Source organism: Trachinotus anak, unplaced genomic scaffold (assembly GCF_046630095.1).
Source record: "Trachinotus anak isolate AG129_WGS33_773 ecotype Australia unplaced genomic scaffold, CSIRO_AGI_Tana_v1 ptg000032l, whole genome shotgun sequence".
In the NCBI taxonomy this organism is placed as follows: Eukaryota; Metazoa; Chordata; class Actinopteri; order Carangiformes; family Carangidae; genus Trachinotus; species Trachinotus anak.
Genome location: NW_027273883.1, coordinates 22,653,456 through 22,671,167, shown reverse-complemented (window position 1 = coordinate 22,671,167; position 17,712 = coordinate 22,653,456).

The following is a 17,712-nucleotide window of genomic DNA, read 5'->3' as shown; positions in this document are numbered from 1 at the left end:
TCCCTTTAAGAGGCAGAAACCTCAGGCAGAACGGGACTCAGGGTGGGCGGGCATCTGCCTCGACTGGTTGGGTTGTGTGAGAGAGAGAGAGAGAGAGTTAGAAAGAGAGAGTAGGAAAGAAAGAGTAATAATAATAGTAATAATAATAATAACAAGCAGTAAGAGCAACAACAATAATAAAGTTGGAGTCCGCACAAGTCCACATCAGTCTGGCATGTATATTTCCAGATCCACACTCTGTTCCAGTTGGTGGCAGTTAAACACCACAATGTTTTTTGCTAACCAGTATGAAAATCAATAAGCAGACGATGACAACAAGAGGAAGGCAAAAAGATATGTGACTGCTTGACGAGAATAAGCGAATAGGGTTGTTTTGTAATGCAGAGCATGTGCAGTCGATGTGCTTGCCATGTGTGTAGTCCATGTGGTCACAAGTTTTGGCCTGCACATCGAGTCCATGCCGACCCTTAAGGATATGGGGGGATGACAACATTTACGTAACGTGCGACAAAGTGACCATCTCAGAACATCACGGACTTTGGAGGAGTTGTTGGTGTAAACACTGTCGTTGATCCTAAAACCTTATAAAATCATTCATCACATATTGTAGTTTCAGGTGTAACTCTAATGTTGAACGATGTTCTGTGTTTTTCATCAGGAAATTTTAAATGAAGTCGTGATATACTGTCAGTATAATGAAACCAAATTTATGGCTTTCTTGTTTTTGGTGAGTCTCTCAGAAGTGTTGCAGGTTTAACACGTCCAATCTCAGCCTGCTAATCATTTAATGGGACAGTTGGCAGTCTATTCCTGATGCTGTCACTGGCACTTTGAGATGAAGGCTAACCCTCTTTGTGCTGTCCTTCAACATACAACAAAGACAGCACAGGTTAGACACCGTCTTTAGTCTTTGTCCAGCTCTGTGACCGCCAGACTTACTGTCATGTGACTGAAGCCGGTGCTCAACTCTGTTCCCTGTAGGTACACAGCAGAGGGAGGAATAGATGCATATGTGTGTGTGTTTCTAGCCCCACAGAGGATCCCAGAGAACCTACCCCTTGACTAAAATGCCACAATTAGTGCAAGTGCAGCCTGGATCACATCACACGGAGCGTTTGTAATTGTTGCAGAGTAACGCAGCCTTGGTTTCTAAACAGCTCATTCAGGAGGGGCCGTGCAGAGAGGCTTCAGTTATTTCTCAGTGGTCTAGTTGAAATCCATGACCCTGCGCATTACTCTATGTCTCTGTTCATTACACCAGTAGATAAATACTACCACTCTCATTGTACAACAGAGATGAAAAAGGAGAATTCCTTTTCTATTTTGTAATATCTTCTCCCACAGAGGAGGATCGTTGCAGGGCTCTAGTGTTGGCTGGATTGTGTCCGACAGCCCATAAGATCTCATGGCCATAACTTTGGGACCTCTGTACATATGTCCTCTCACCCCACCCCCTGGCCCCCAAACCATATTATATGCTCCTCGTTGACCCTAGAGGATCAGGGATCTGCTCTTAATCACATGTCCCACTTTATAAGCTCCCTGTCTTATTAAAGCACCTCATGACTGTATTTAGGGGCTACAAATCATATTTTGTAATAAAGTCAGATAGGGGGACCATTGGCGAGGAGTGCAGTGGTGTGTGTGTGTGTCTTGATATGAAACCGTCTCATTTTCACCCCAGGGGACCCCAGGGTAGACTCACACACACACACACACACACACACACACACACACACACACACACAGAGGTATGTGTCATCGGTGGCTAAAAGAAGCCAATCCTCTGATCAAAGAGCTGCTGTCATGGGGGAATTGAATTTGTTTTACTGTATCATCATTTGTAAGGTGAACATTTCAGACATTATGAACCAGCCAGTGGTGATTGTCTGTGTGCGTGTATGTATCCATGTATGTATGTGTATGTGTGTGTACTTGTACTTGCTACATAGTAAGGACCAAAAAAAGTATTTTACTAACAGAATCAGGACATTTTGGGAAAGTGAGGACATTTTGGCCGGTCCTCACTTTTTGAGACACCTTCAAATCACATTTTGAGGGTTAAGACTTGGCTTTAGAGTTATGGTTAGAATTAGGTTTAGGTTAAGGTCAGGGTCAGGGTCAGGGTTAGGGCACTCAGGTGTGATGGTTAAGGTTAGGGTGAGGGGCTAGGGAATGCATTATGTCAATGAGTGTCCTCACAAAGATGGAAGTACAAGTATATGTGTGTGTGTGTGTGTGTGTGTGTTGAAGAACTACAGGACGTGCATGTGTCAGTGTTGTTGTCTGCCAGTAATGCTGACAGAAAACTGACTTTTATCCTGCTTGAAGCCACATTTTTACATTACACTCTTTAGATGAAGTTAATTCAATGAATCAAGCCTGGCAGGGATGACTGGCTTTGAACTGTCTGAGAAGAACAGACTTTTAGCGTGTGACTTTTAACTACAGATTATGTTACTGTGGAGTGGAGGAAACCTTGACGTAAAATCCAGACTGAAATATCTCAACAACTATTGAATGTGTTTGCTGTAAAATTTAGTTCAGACGTTCATGGTGTCCAGAAGATGAATTCTAATAACTTGGATGATTCTCTTTTCCACTTGTGTGACAGACAGTTCCAGTGAAATGCACTGACACATTCAGGGATGGATTGGCACAAAATTTTGTACTGAGATTCAAGGTCCCCAGATGATAAATCTTTAGCCTGTTAGCATTGTGACATTAGCATTTAGCTCAAAGCACTGCTGTGCCTAAATGCAGCCTCACAGAACCACTAGCATGACTGCACACCAACGTTCTGTGATGATGACATTACCATCCTTCCATCTTTAGCAACTGGATCAGAAATCTGTAGTTTGAATTTGAAGGCAATGACAAGCAGGATATTTTCTTCAGGTGTAACAATAATGTTGTGGAGAGGATGATTGGTATTGTCCATGATTGCCTGCATCTTACAGTGCATGTGTTTATTGTCCCATTGTATTAATTTTAATCTCATGTGTCAATATTTTCAAGCTTGAAACAATTAAATTCAGTGAAAAATTGCAAAATGAATATACACTGTTTATTTTAATATGTTTTTTGTAAGCTACATGGGTCAATGTTATACTGGTAGTTTATGGGTATCCCTTAAAGTTAAAACACATTGCACAACTCTCCTTCAGTAGACCATTTTTATGTATTTACCAAATGTTTAATAATTAATTCTCTGGCCAAAGTGCAATATAAAATTAATAAGAACTATCATTTTTTAGAAATATTAGTACCAGCAACCACAAATCATACTATACTATAACATACTGACTTCAAAAAAAGCAAAACAAGTCCAACCCTTGTAGATTAGTGCACTTGTTGCGAACCTGTTATGGATTACAGCAGGTAAGGAGCAGAGAGAGAGAGAGAGAGGTAGATTTTCAGAAAAGAGGAGGAGGGAGGGTTTGAGGGATGGAGACTGCTGTAAATGTGGGATAGTTGACGTATGGTTAGCCTACTTTTCATTATTATTACACAGAGGGACGGTTCTCTTCCCACTGTGGTGATCCAGCCTCCTCTCTGTTTGCTTAGCCGAGTGGTTCCATATGGAAGAACACATCAGTGCAGCATCTGGCACCGCAGAGAGAGGAGACAAACAGGTCTGAGGCAAGACACATGTGTGTTCACAGCATTTACCCACTACTGTACACAAGTCCTCATGTCAGCTGTAAGGCCAAGAACTGCTCTGTGTCAGGATGATGCCTTACTTGCTTGGAAGCATAATTCATGTCAGAAGAATCAGTTGTATCACCGTTTTAGCACATTTTTGTTGTGTCAAAGATTATTTAGCATCTCATGAAATGAGGAACCACAAAGTGTTAAACTGCTGTGAAAGGCCTGCTGAACGCTGAGCAATTCCCTGGTAGAAATTGGAAATTGCTCTACAGGTTTTAAGTGTTTTTATAAACACTTCCTTAGACGGGGAATGTTCCCTGAAGTAAGGAAATGTTATTTTATTAACCTTCTTATAGTACACATAAACACACACACACACCAGAAGGCAAAAAACTCTGTGAAGAAAAAACAGACCTAAACAATTACCAGGCTACCGTAAGGCCATTGTGCATAAAGATGCATGTGAAATTGCTCTGCGCACACTGCCGGAGAAGATGCTTGAACAAGGGAACATGCTGAGCATGACATAAACAACGGCCTCATGCTCCCATTTCGTTTGTCTTTAGTGGTGAGGTAGTCACTGAAGCAACTGTTTAGTGATTGTTTGACAAAACTGAGGTGACAGCGGACTCTCACTGTTGGTTTGTTCATTTGTTTGTCCTCTCAAGTGCTGCTGATGACAAAACTTGATGCATGTCTGTACTGCATTCTGGCATTTTTTAAATTATTATTACTCAGTGGATGCACCACCCGAGTCTCTCTATGAATGTTAACCATGCAAAAAAAAATCTTGTTACAAGATCCATTTCATGTCAGCATTTAAAAGTTTAAATGCACTGGACCAAGTGTGCTCCAAAATATGTCACATACAAAATGTATCAAATCATTTTGCCATAATTTTAAGGGATACGTTTTCCTATAATGATATTTCTTTCTTTAAGCTAGCCACTTCACTGCAGTGCTATAGTCAAGTCAGAGTTGAATCTAGAGTCGCCAGTGTTGGAGTCTGAGTCCAAGTCCCAGTCACCATAGAAAAGTCTGTGTCGAGTCCGAGTCAATGCGAAATTGCGAGACCTCAGTGTCAAAGTCTGAGTTCAAGTCCCTACAAGACATATAAAGACAATATTAGGAACATGTGGATAGTGTAGTTTACTATCACTTTACAGCCAAAACTGTACTTCTGTGGTATACTGTAAGAAGTATTCATACCCCTTACCCATGTGAGAGGACTAACACCACTAACAATACCTGCTTACAATATTATATTTAAGTAAAAATACTACTATAATAGAATATAATATTATTACATCATTAATACAGATGCATTGGCTCCTAGTTTAATAATGAATAATGATTCAGAACTAAAGCTGTGAAATATGCATGCAGTGTAATAAAAAGTCCTGTATTTGCCTTGGAAAAGTAATGGAACAGAAGCATTGAGTTGCACATGGTAATACTAAAAATTGCATGCAAGCACAGAAGTTGAGTCAATTCCACCGCTGCTCTGATTGCACATTCAAAAAACATACTCGTAAATAGTTTTGTAGAACAGAACAATACCATCATGTTTCCTGTCAGTGTGGCTCTGAGCTGTCATCACCATGATGATGCATGTGTAAATCCAGTGTGTTTGTGCAGCCCAACACAGCGAGGAGGATTATTAGCAACAGTAGAACTCTCATCCTTCAACATCCAAACATCCCTCATCCTGTGGAGAGGGTTGACGGTTTTGGGTGTTGGAGAGGAAGTTAAACAATGACTCACTTTACTGACAGACAAGAGAAAATCGATATCACATGTCAGACAGTGTCTTCCTAGAAGCATTCACCTGGACGGTAAAACACTTGTATATTGTGAGAAATCACTTCTAATTACATGTGCACTGATTACATTGCAGCACTGAACATGAAGCTATTGTTTGCTTTTAAGGGATTGAGGACCTCCCTTGGCTCTCTTTGCCCCCCTCCTTGTTGCCCTTTCCTCGCCTCATGTGGGCCCTAACCCCTCACCACCTCCGTAGTCTTTTTTGGAGAGGCATAGTGAAGATGGGGATTTTTTGGGGTGTAGGAGGGGGGTGCAGGCAAGGCAAGTGGGGGTGTAGATGTTGTTAACCCTTGTTTCACACCAGCTGCTCAATACAGGAGGGTCACAGTTCAGCCTGTTGCAAACTTAATATACCTCAGGTGTTCTTCATTTATACACCACTGGCCCCTTGACATGGACATACACATGACCACACTATGACCATGTTTCTGTAATGGCATTTTGTTATAGCAGGGAAGCAAAAAATAGATGGGCTCACTCAAAACAGGGAGTTTCTGTTGGATGAAAGGCTGCACAGTGGACAAAACCCATATTATGCATTTTATTCCATTTACAAAATACCACAAGTTTTAAAATCTAAAACCTAAGTTTTTTTCTGAAATGAAACTCTTGACTGTGTGGCTGAGAAAAATCCGTCACGGTCATTGGGGTATCCTTCATTTGGCTGTAATCACCTCACTGTAGCTTCTTTTATTGAGCATAAATGTCTCAGCACTGCCACGGACCATGCACAGTAGATGGTAAACAAGTTTTCAACTCCCGGATCAAATTGTCAATCAAAATGCTCCTGCACCTAGCTCATAACTGAAGCCCGCTCTGCCTCTGCCTCCGTGTTGCTCTGCCTGATTCACACTTACGTCAGTCTGATGAGGCAAAGGCAGGGACTTCTTGGCTCAAACGTCTGTCTGTCATTCAGAGGAAAAGAGAGCCTTTCTGCTTTCCTTAACGTCAAACTGCTGTGGTTAAAGAAACACACACCTCACTACACCTGCATCTTTAACCTCCATGGTCATCGTGTCGGCTGGTAACGGAGGTAGGAGGGGGCGAGGCTGGGCTGCGAAGAGAGTATACGATCATTGACCCTGGAGATATGGCCACGATTATCTCACCTCCAATTGCTGATTGATCTAAGAGGCTCTGGACCGGTGGGTTCTATGAGCCTTTTTTTTCCCAGGCACATTAAACCATACAGTTTCAAACAACACGGTTGCTGGAGGGTCAGAGGGCAACCACATACTAGTGGCTAATGGTAGCAAATAATGTCAATCATGCCAAATGAGCCACTGGTGAGACTCGCTCCTGCTTCCCACTGGAATTTGAGGAATGAACTCACTGGGTGAAGTCTCCTCTCTAGAATCAAAGCAAAACCTCTTTTTATCTCTGATCTTCTTTCTTCCTCTCTGTTTTTTATAGATATAAATGTTCTGCATGTGATACTAATTTCTTGTTTCTTGTTGTACCACGCCGATGATCTCCGTGCTTATGCCCTCGATATAAAACAGACAAAGATGGAGTGAGTCATGGTGTCAGAGTCCAGACTGCCTTTTATTAATGGCGTCAAACTGAGTGGAGTTAGTGGATGATGAATCGCACGTCATATAATAGCTGTGCTTCACACACACAAGGGCTTTATTTTCACCTGTTTGTCCTCTGAGAGAATGTGTGCTGTGTCTAGTGGAGCTCATCCAAACACTTCATCTGTGAGCATATCAGCAACAAAGTAATAAAGCTCAACCGTTAGCTTGCAGGTTGTTTTTAGCCATGCTAGTGAAGTGGCTGTATGCCATGAAATTTGAATGAGAAACTTTCCAATTAATGTCCCACTTAAAAATCTCAGAAATATTGGTGGCAAACATTGAATGCTATAACAATACAAGTATATGATGTGGTCCAGTTGGCGACAACTTAAATGTTCCTCTCATTGGCGTATGACAGTGACAGGCCTTAATATGGAAAAACAAACATTTTTGTTTTCCACATTAACATACTGTTAAAGATCTTTTCGTTTTAAGATCTAAAAACATTATTTATATTATTATTTTTACAATGACATTTTTTCACCAAAGCTGTAGGCCGACTGTTTTGCAAATGATTTGCTGGCCCACAGGTTGTCAACCACTGATCTAGAACCATCATCAGGGCAAACTTTCTTACTTTGTGGTGCTAACTAGCAAATATTAGTATGCTAACTTGCAAACTAAGACTGTGACAATGGTAAAAATATTTACCTGCTGAACATCAGCATAGTCCTTGTGTGCATGGTAGCATGCTCAGGTTAGCATTTTGCTCAAGTAGGCTAGGCTTCCCAAAGGTGCTAGCATGGCTGTAGATCAGTGGCAGACATGCCGCTGGGAGCACTGGGGCATTTCTCGACGCCCTGAGGGTGCTTTTGTCCCCTGCCATGAACAGTCAACTGGACCAGCAATAATATAACAGGCAGGAATGAGTTAACAGACCTCCTCCATCAATTTTCCTGTGTATAACTGCTGCCTTGCTGAACTGCTGTGGCTCGCAGTGTGTGTCCACACTGTTGCTAATGTCGCACTGCTACTGCCGTTTCTTTGACCAGTGAGTTTGCCTTTGATAATGGCTATCAATTATGATATCCATTATTAACAAACTGTTGGAAAAGTGAAGATGTGTAATCACAGAGCAGTCACAGTGTTATTGTTTATCCTCCTTCAAAGCTAGAGAGAGAGAGAGAGAGTGAGAGAGAGTTCCCCAGTTGAAATGCAAATATAAAAAAGTTTCCATCCAAATTTAACGCAAAAATTATTTCCATCAAATCAGATAAAGAAAATGTACATTTCCATACACTATGTAGATATTAGGTGTTGGGCATATCAAGATAGACAGTTGGTGCTTTCTCTGTCACTGGATACCCTAAACAATTGTGCATAAAAACTGAAACAACACTTTAAGTGATTTAAATAACAGCAAAAGAATATCTGTATTTATAATTTTATTTTTGACCGACTGGGCTTCTGTGAAGGGTTCATAAATCTTGCAGACCCCTCTCACCTCTCCTTCATAGCCCCTTTGCTGACTGATCCTGTACCCTCTCTAGCACCTCATCTTTCTGGACTGAGTGTGCACATGCAGGCTCACGTTCTCCTTTTCCTCAAACTTCATTTTTACTCACTTCACCCACTCCCCATCTTTTCTTGCTCCTGTGGTGGTGAAGACCAGATGAAGCCAAGCCAGGCCAGACCAGCTCCCTGATAGGTCCCAGTGGACGGTGATGAACAGCCAGACTGACTGGGATCGATGTCTCGTGAGCTCTAAGCCACACAGAGATGTCAGAGAGCATATCCCACATTCCCACAGTTCAGCAGTGGTCACCTTAGGTCTCTGCCACTGCTACAACACTCCTCACCCTCCCAACCTCCTCCATGATCTCTCCCCTCAACTCCCTGAGGCCGCAAGACTGCAGGAGTGAAACAGCACAGAGGGTTAGGGTGTGGGGAGCTGCGGAGGTTTGCCGCATTCAGCTTTACATCTGTCCCTTAAGAGACATCAATAACCTTTTTATGTGGAAACTGTCAGAGCTCTGTGACCTCATATTTCAACCTCAATATTTTTTGATGCCATTTTGTAACATTGCAAAAAGAGTTGATAAAACCTCCAGTGCAGTGCAGCACATTACATCCTGACAGGTGACGTGTGTCTGTAGGTGTGTGCGTTGGTGTGTTGAGGAGAAAAAGCGTGTCTTAAGGAGGTGGCAAGTAAAAGAGGCTGAAGGCAGGGATGTGGTGTATTAGAAGGAAAAGCTCAGTAAAAATTCCTCTGGGGAAAACACACACATGCCACTCTGTGTTTTAGCAGTTTTACGGCCGGGCTTTAGCGCTGTGCTGCATGAGAGAGATTGATGTACCTCTCAGCAAGGACAATGTGCTTTATGCCTGTGTGTCAGGGAGCCAGCTGGGCCAATGTGTGTGTGTGTGTACACGTGTATGTGTGTGTGTGTGTGTGTGTGTGTGTGTGTGTGCGCATGTCTGCCACACAATACAGTACGTACAGTGGAGGGCAATCTGAACTCTGCACAAATCCATTTCCTAACTGCTGAGTAGCTCTAGTATTAAAGTCTTCCTTTATTTTACTGCTGTCATGCAACTCAGTGTTACAAATATCACTGGTGGAGGAAGTTGCTACCACAAGGCAAAATTACTCCTTCACATGTAAAAGCCTTTAAAGTTATACTTAAAGCTACATTAACTGATTTTTTTTTATACCACTGAATGCAGCGCACAAAGCTGTAAACACAACATTCACATATTATCACCTAATAAAGTTGTTGAGTGCGAACATCAAACAGTTGTCTCTGTACGGCATGATGCTGCAAACAGGAAGAGAGGCTGATGAGAGCAGTGTGACTGAACCAAAACAGTAAAACTGTGGGTGGGAAAACCAAAACAATGAGCTGAAAGATGCTAAAATGCTCTTTAGCGCTGAGAAAAACTGAGTGAAAGAGTCACTACAAGTGACTGTGCAGAATTACTCCTTTTAGACTGTTAAATTAGTTTGTATTACATTACTGGGCTATTACTGATGCATCAGCACGTAATTAATGTTGGCTGGCTGAGATGGCGCTATTTGTAACTTATGTTCAGATAGATTAATCAGTAAAAATCCAGTACATCTTATATGTATTTATTTATATAAGGCTATCCTCAGATGAAAACACCCAGTGCAATAGCAGTGCCTTAAAATGTGCTTATGTACAGTACTTGAGTAAATGTATTCATTTACTTTCCACCACTTTCATGTGGCCTTGTCCTTCCTGAAGTTCAGCCTCATCTTTTAACTCTTTCAAAGTATCCCTCTTTGTTCTAAATGACAGACAAGAACTATATCACGGTAAACTGCAATGACACTCAAAAGCAAGTATTTTTACAACCTGCAAGCATCAGTGACCAAATCTAAAAGATTGGTTAATGCCGCTGTTGACCTGATTAGCAGCCGGTGGATGTGTCTACGAGAGGCAGCCAAGCCTTTTCAACTCAGCAAGGTGCCGGGCAGAGAGGGTAATGAGCTTTAAGCTGCACTGCTATGCCTCTCCTTCCTTTGCCTCACCACTTTTCAAGTCCAAGCTTATTTTGAAGAGGAGGCTCTGACCATAGTAAGTTTTCAGTTCAACTTTGCCGAGCGGCTCAGAGAGAACTTGGACATAAAGTGCCACTTTCTTTTTTTCTCCCCTCTGATTCTGTTTTCAGAAGGAAATCTTTCGTTGTTTTTTCTGAATCCCTCCTGAGCTAAAGAAGGCAACATTAGAAACAGGGGGATAAGACTCAGGTTGAAATAGGCCACAGGACTTTTATTTAATGTTTCATTCTTACCATCCTTCATTCTGTCCACATGGGTGTCATAAGTACAAGTATGTGTGGCAGTATGTTTATCCATGTGTTTTATGCATAGAGGGGGTTTTCCCTGTGTTTTGTGTGTGTGTGATGGCGTGTATGACAGGACTCACTAAAATCATAAACAGAACCCACTCCCTCCTCACTTGCCAAACGTGTTCCAAGGAGCCAACAAAACAATTGGGTTCAGTTGAATTTGGCACTCCAAATTGACCCTAAAAACAATTAAGTCATAGGGACCATTAACTATGTATAACCATCATAAAACATGTTCCTGCACTAGAAAAAGAAAAGGGGGTAAAACTGTGGTCACAGGAAATGAGGTAATAAGGACTGCACAGCTAGTCAACCTGTCTTGCTGCTGCAGTGCCTCGCTGACCTGAGGGGAGCCAGATGAACTTTTTTTTTTTTTTTTTAGAGTGGGGAATGGAAAGGGAAGGGTGGCTTGGAGGGGTGAAGGGGTGGCGGGTCAGTGGGTGGGGGTGAGCAGGGGGATTTGAGCAAAGCACGCTCTCTAATCTTGCACTCAGCCAAGCGATCTCATGATGCAGGAGGCTTAGCCACCGCAGTGAAAGCAATCTAATGGCCAATGAGTAATCAACACTATTGCCTGTCTCGACTAATATCCCTATGGTCTAGTCCGCTGAAGCAGGGAAAGTTCTCTGCTTCACAGAGGGAAGGGGAGGGAGAAAAAAAAAAAAAAGAAAAAGAGTGCGAGGCACAAAATAGAGACATAAATATGTATTTGATTTACTTTTGGATGCAGCAAAGACTTCCTCTCCGACCATCAGGAGTAACATTTGTTTGGGAGACTCTGAGGAATTTAAAAGCTGTCACATGGTTGATTCATTCCCATAAAGCAGTATGTTTTGCATGCTCAAAGCCCCTTTCCCAGCTTGCTTAAGAATTTCAGCATAACCTGTATGACTATAATCAAGGGATCAACTGAAGGATAACAGAGAACATAATTCTTCAAGTCTCCTCAGAGCAGAAAAAGCAAAACTTGCTCTGTGTCCATGTCTGGTTTTTTTAAAAAAGTCCTCTTCATTGTTTTTGGATTTCAGTGCCTGATTTTTCAGCTGGCCTGGCATGGCGCACCGTGCGTGGCATGAGGGAGCACGCTGAATCAGGTGGCGTTATAAGAGAGAGAGGGGCTTGTTTGATTCGATTTATGGAAGACATTAAACAGCTTTTATTTAGCTGGAGGAGTTAGGTGGCCTGGCAGCTGTGAAAAAACCTGTCTCCCCGGTTGTAATTTGACGTGCCAGCCCCTCCCCTGCTACGATCGTGGTTGGATCCACCTGCCAGGTCAGAGAGAGTGCCAAGACCTAAGAATAGGTAGACATGGGGGTTGGGGAGGATACCTGCTCATCTCCCATTCATTAGTTTTTTTGGTTTTACATATTCTTTGCTTTGTTTTCAGGAACCTCCTGAATGTGTTTTTATGGCTCTGAGAACCCCAGTTTGCACAGTTTGTCCTCAAGCCAAAGGAAACTTCAATCTCCACTGTAACTTTGTTGGCTCTGTTTTTAGAATCAAACCCACACATTTAGCTCTCCATGGGTTTGGCATAGCTCAGAACGGATGAAATGTTCAATTAAAAAACACTTCACTGAATGGTATCTCAACCAAATCCAAAGGAATCCGCTCTGCAGTCAACACTGGTCTAATTTTGACTCAAATAAAGAGATGAGGTCTCAAGAGCAATAGTTATAAACAAATGAAACTTGAGCAGAACCGCCTGTAGACACCACAACTTTTTTCCTTATATCCACCGACTGGGGAATTAGTTGAGTTTATTGTACAATACATTTCCACTAATAGACAGGAAAATCTTCTCATGCCAGCATAGCAGTGGCTTTTATAATTGGTTTGGTTTCTGCTTTCCTCTAAAATCATCTCTCATCATTACATTCATTAAGATTAGCTACTAAAAGATTTGACATGCCCATTTATCCCATACTCCCATAGTGACTTTGGTACTGCATTAAGGAATTTCAATGTGACATTATAACCCAAACTGGGAGAATTATGTTTCAATTCAGGGTAAATATGTGGGTTCTGTTCATTGCTAACAGCTCTTTTGTTTTCCTTAATTTGTGTTTTATTTAATGTTCAGTTAGTGATTTTGCTAGAATTGGCCTTGAGGTTTTGGTCCAGGATGAAGGGGTTCAAAGTGGATCACTCCAACAAAGCCAGTGACAGGATCCATCTCTCAGAGAGAAGAATAGCAGTGAAAGCGGAAGCCAGCTAACCTCTGTCAAAACTGCCATCCATCACTCGGCGTTTTAACCCTGGCCACACTGAAAGACAGCCAATTACTTGGGCCAGTGGATGAAATAAATACGTCCTCACATTAGGGCCCATTACCAGGCCTCTCTCTCCCATTTCTCCCCCTGGTCTGCAGAGGGACTGAGCGGTGGCTCGGCCCCGGACCATTATGTCTGTCTGAGATCTACCATACTATGGCTCTCTGTTGAGAGGTCTCCATCCACACGGCCACTATGGAGCACTCAAATAGCAGAAACTACTCACTCTGACACTGACAGAAATATATCCTTGCAACCATCCCAGTCATCAGTGTTTTTTACTTTTTTTTTTTTACTTCTTTTTTTTTTGCTTCATTTTTGTCTTTTATTTCATAATTCATTCCTCAACTCACCATCATATTTAACAAACTTGCAAATGCCTCATTCCTCATGCTCATTATGATCTTGTTAAGACTCTACCTTGTTCATATGATGGCAGTTTAACATGGTTGCCCCTGCAACAGCAATCCTCTTAAGTGAGACCAAGCAACATTTCCTTAACACTTTTAATCAGGAATAATAATATTGTGCAGGTAACAGTAACACAAGTTAAAATATCAATTGACAAAAAATCCCTGCATATCTTTTGTTGCCTGATTATGATTACTGCAGTAATGTGTCACTTTTTATTTTCGTTATCTCTTCTGCACAAAGAAAATAAAACCAAAACTTAACACAATTAAGAGGGTTATTCTTATTTCAAATCAAGACATGAGACTTTTTCTCAGTGCCAGGTAAATGAGGTGAAAAATAATTAACTCATGCAGTCATAATAACCGGACCAGCACTCCATCCCTATCTTTAACTTTTATCAGCAGTGCTCAGCCAGATACTTAAAAAGTGTATCAATTATGTGAGTAGGTAATTATGCACCACCATCCCACACATAGCAAGAAGTCATGTTTGCTTCCTAAATGCAGCTAAAATTAGTGACCCAGGTAAGAGGACAAAGTAAGCGACAACTTCGGGTCAAGGCTAACCTCCTCTGCACCTCCCAGGCTCCTGCACCAAGTTAACACACATTGTAGCGGTCTCTACTGAACACAGAGAGACCAAACTATCCATCCAACAAAGTCCTGGTACCAAGCCAGTCGCACAAAATGTTGGAGTCCTGTCTTCACAAGTAATGCTTGTTCACTGTCCATCTTTATAAAATAGGCAGACATCTCTGTCTATTAAGGCTGATTATTAACCATAGACTTTACAAAGTCTAAAAAGTCTAAAGAAATATTTACTGCACTCAACATTGGGTGAAATACTATATGGGAAATACAGTATCTAGAAACAAACCATGTTCTTGTTTCTTTGTTGACTTTCTTGTCCATTTGAACTGATCTAGTTTCATTTAACTATTTTTAACTAAATACATTTAAATATGTGACTTAAAGATATCTGAAGCACATTAAATAATCCACTATCGTCAGAGGCTAGGCTAGGCTAAATAGCTTTTAGTAGGACTAGCTTATCTGGTGTTACTTTTCTTACATTATTATCTTGTTATTAAATTAAATGGTGGGTTATAGCTTTAGCTAAGGCGATCCTACCAGGCAGCCTTCACTAGTCATAGTTTAGCCACTGAAGTTTGGTTTTTACTTTTGTTTTCTAGATCTTGCTATTTTTTCACCCCAGAATTACACACTAATATGGTAAATTAATATAAATGGTAAAATAGATGATCTTAACTTTTGAAACTTAAGTCAATATATAGATAAGTGAAGACAGCAGTGTTCTGTATTCCATGTATGCAGAGGTTTTCTATATCTACCCAGTGTACTCGTGGTGTATATTGACCTGCTATTATGATAGATCAGCATCGGGGAGCGGCCTAGTTGCTACATTAGCTACACTGTCAAGAGAGAAAAGCTTTGACACTTACCTATAGGTGCTTCTATCTTCTCTTCAGAGGGCTTGTGGAGAGGCTCTTCATCAATCCATTAACCACCTACACTACTTAACTCCTTTTTGGTCCCATGGATCTGTATTTTAGTTGATTCCAGGTGTCCAAAGTTTATAGGCATCTATTTTTTTTCCTCCAGAACAATAAACTCTGAGGGGCTCAAGTAAAGGGGACTGAGTGAGGAAGGGGGGATTGAGGGAGAGGGGCTCCGTTTATTAGACAGCAAATAGCCGGCCAGTGGGTTTATGATGTGGAAGGTCATTGTTGGTTAATAAGTGGCCACATGAGTGCAGGCAGGTGCTGTGTTAACACCTCCTCTTAACTCCCCTTTCCAGCAGAGGCCATTCATCAGCCCAGTGTTAATGAAGGCCATATAATTAATAGGTGGATGGCAGAGAAAGCCCCCCGAGTTAATCAATGCAGGCCTGTTTGAAGAGCAGGGCTGAGATGGGACACCAGGGCTTCTAAAAGGGGGGTCTTGGTTAGAGAGCTTGAGCCTTTTAAGAGACATGCAGGTCACTGAGACGGAGAGTGGGAACTCTGATGGCCTTCGCTCTTTGTTCATGTGGGTGACGTCGCTGCATCTGTGCGTCCGTCCAAGTGATGTTTACAGAAATGGGTCAGCCACAACTAGCCTGTGTGGAACGTAAAGCATTAAAGGCTCAGATAAGGAGTTTTAGACGAAAGGTGGAAGTAGCATACACATTGTTCCAATGAAGCAGCACAGCAGTTCAAATGATTTAACCTTTTCTTTTTTCTCAACCAGTTCAGCCCAAACCGTTTCTCTGGCCCCATGCTCACTCCTTCACCTGCACCTTATCTCCACAAATGGAGTGTTGACTTTCTGTTCTTCAAAGGAGAAATACTGTCAGGCTGCTGCTAATGGGGATCAGGAGAGGCTACTGTTCTGGAACTTGTCAAGCCCTGTCCAACCTGCCATCCTGCCCTGAAGTGTGGGAGCTATTTAACCTCTCCTACTCTTTCTTTCTCACATTCTCTCATTTGGCCCCCCCTCCCCTCCCCTCCTTCATGCATTAACTCTTTTTTTCTTCCACGCTTTATGAATTTTTCCTCTCATACTTTCTGCATGCTATCATTTGTCATCTGATTACGCACAGGCAATGTGACTTTCATTTGGACAAGTAACTGTACTGTATGTGATCAGAGGCTTGCATTTTTGTGGAATGATGCCACCTCCTACAGCACTGATGTGATGGGGAAAGCCTCCGGATTATTACCTCCCCACCACAACTCCACCCCTCTTTACCTGAACCACACACACACACACACACACACACACACACACACACACATACTAACAAGTCGTTGTTTGTTTCTTTACAATAAAGCTGCAATAGAAGCTGAGTGAGTAAGTCTGATATTTATTTCTTGTTGTAATGTGTGTGTTTGTGTATGTGCATTTACATACTGTATATGTATGTGTGTGTGTGTGTGTGTGTGTGTGTGTATTGGTGCGTGCAAATCCATGTGCTGTGTGTGTAATTGTGTGTGTGCTGCTGGTATTCTTGTAATATATCTATGGCTGTGCACATATGTGAGTGTCTACGTCCATATGTCCATATGAGTGCTTTATGTATGTGCGCTTGTATCTCTGTGACTGTGCAGTTATGTGTGTGTGTGTGTGTGTGTGTCTAGAGGAAGGCTTGGTAGAGGGGTGGGCGAAGCTTTACAATGGTCAACTGAAAAGAACCATTCTTTTATTCAGCAATTAACCCCATCTGGGTAAATAATACGCTGTTGTGCAGCGGAGCCGTCACTGTTATACGCCGAGCACTGAACCTGAGAGCACTTCAAACAGCAGCCGGTCACCCAAACGATGACAAGATGCTGCAGAAACCGCTTTTCACAAAGTATATAATGCAAAGTATTGTGTTTCACTGTACAGTTTTAGAAAAGGAGGAGATACTTTAGAAAGAGAGAGAGATGGAGAGAGAGAGAGAGGGGAGAAAGAGAAGGGATAAGGGAGAGAACGAGGGAGCAGGAGGAAGAGGGCTAAAGCACCGGTGATATCACAGATAACAAGTCTGGATGCACTTACCTGCCTGGAAACCTGATCTTATTATTTTAAATTCTGGGGGCTCAGGCACTTATAAACAGAGAGCAGGGGACTCTGGAGCAGTGGGAGGGAGGGGGGAGAGAGGAGGGGGCAGGTGGTGAGGAGGGAGGGATGGGCTGTCCCACAGCATGGATGTATGGTGTGAGAATTCAATTTGCTCATCTCCTGTTATCGTAACTCAATTTCCCGTTTCACACACGCATGCACACGCACAAGCTTGGCTCACATTAACGGCAACTCTAGTCATCTGACGAGTGAGGTGAACTTCCTCGAGGAGGAGTGCAGGTAATTAACGTCGATCAGGGCCGCTGCTCCCCAGATTTACGGCAAGGAGGAAGTGAATCTGATCTGGCGGACGTGAGAAACGGTGATGAGAGGTAGGCCAGTGGCGTGGAGGGACCTGGAGCCTCATTAAGCAGGGGAACTGAGCTTTCCACAGAGATCGGGGCCCATCAGGCTCCCCATTATGGTTGTGCTCCTGGGGGCCCCATTAAGACCTCTCCCCCAAGCCTTTTTGGAATGACATTTGGCTTGAAGAGCGAGCCTCCTGTGTGGAACACAAAGCACAGGGACTCATGGACACACGCCAAACCGCTA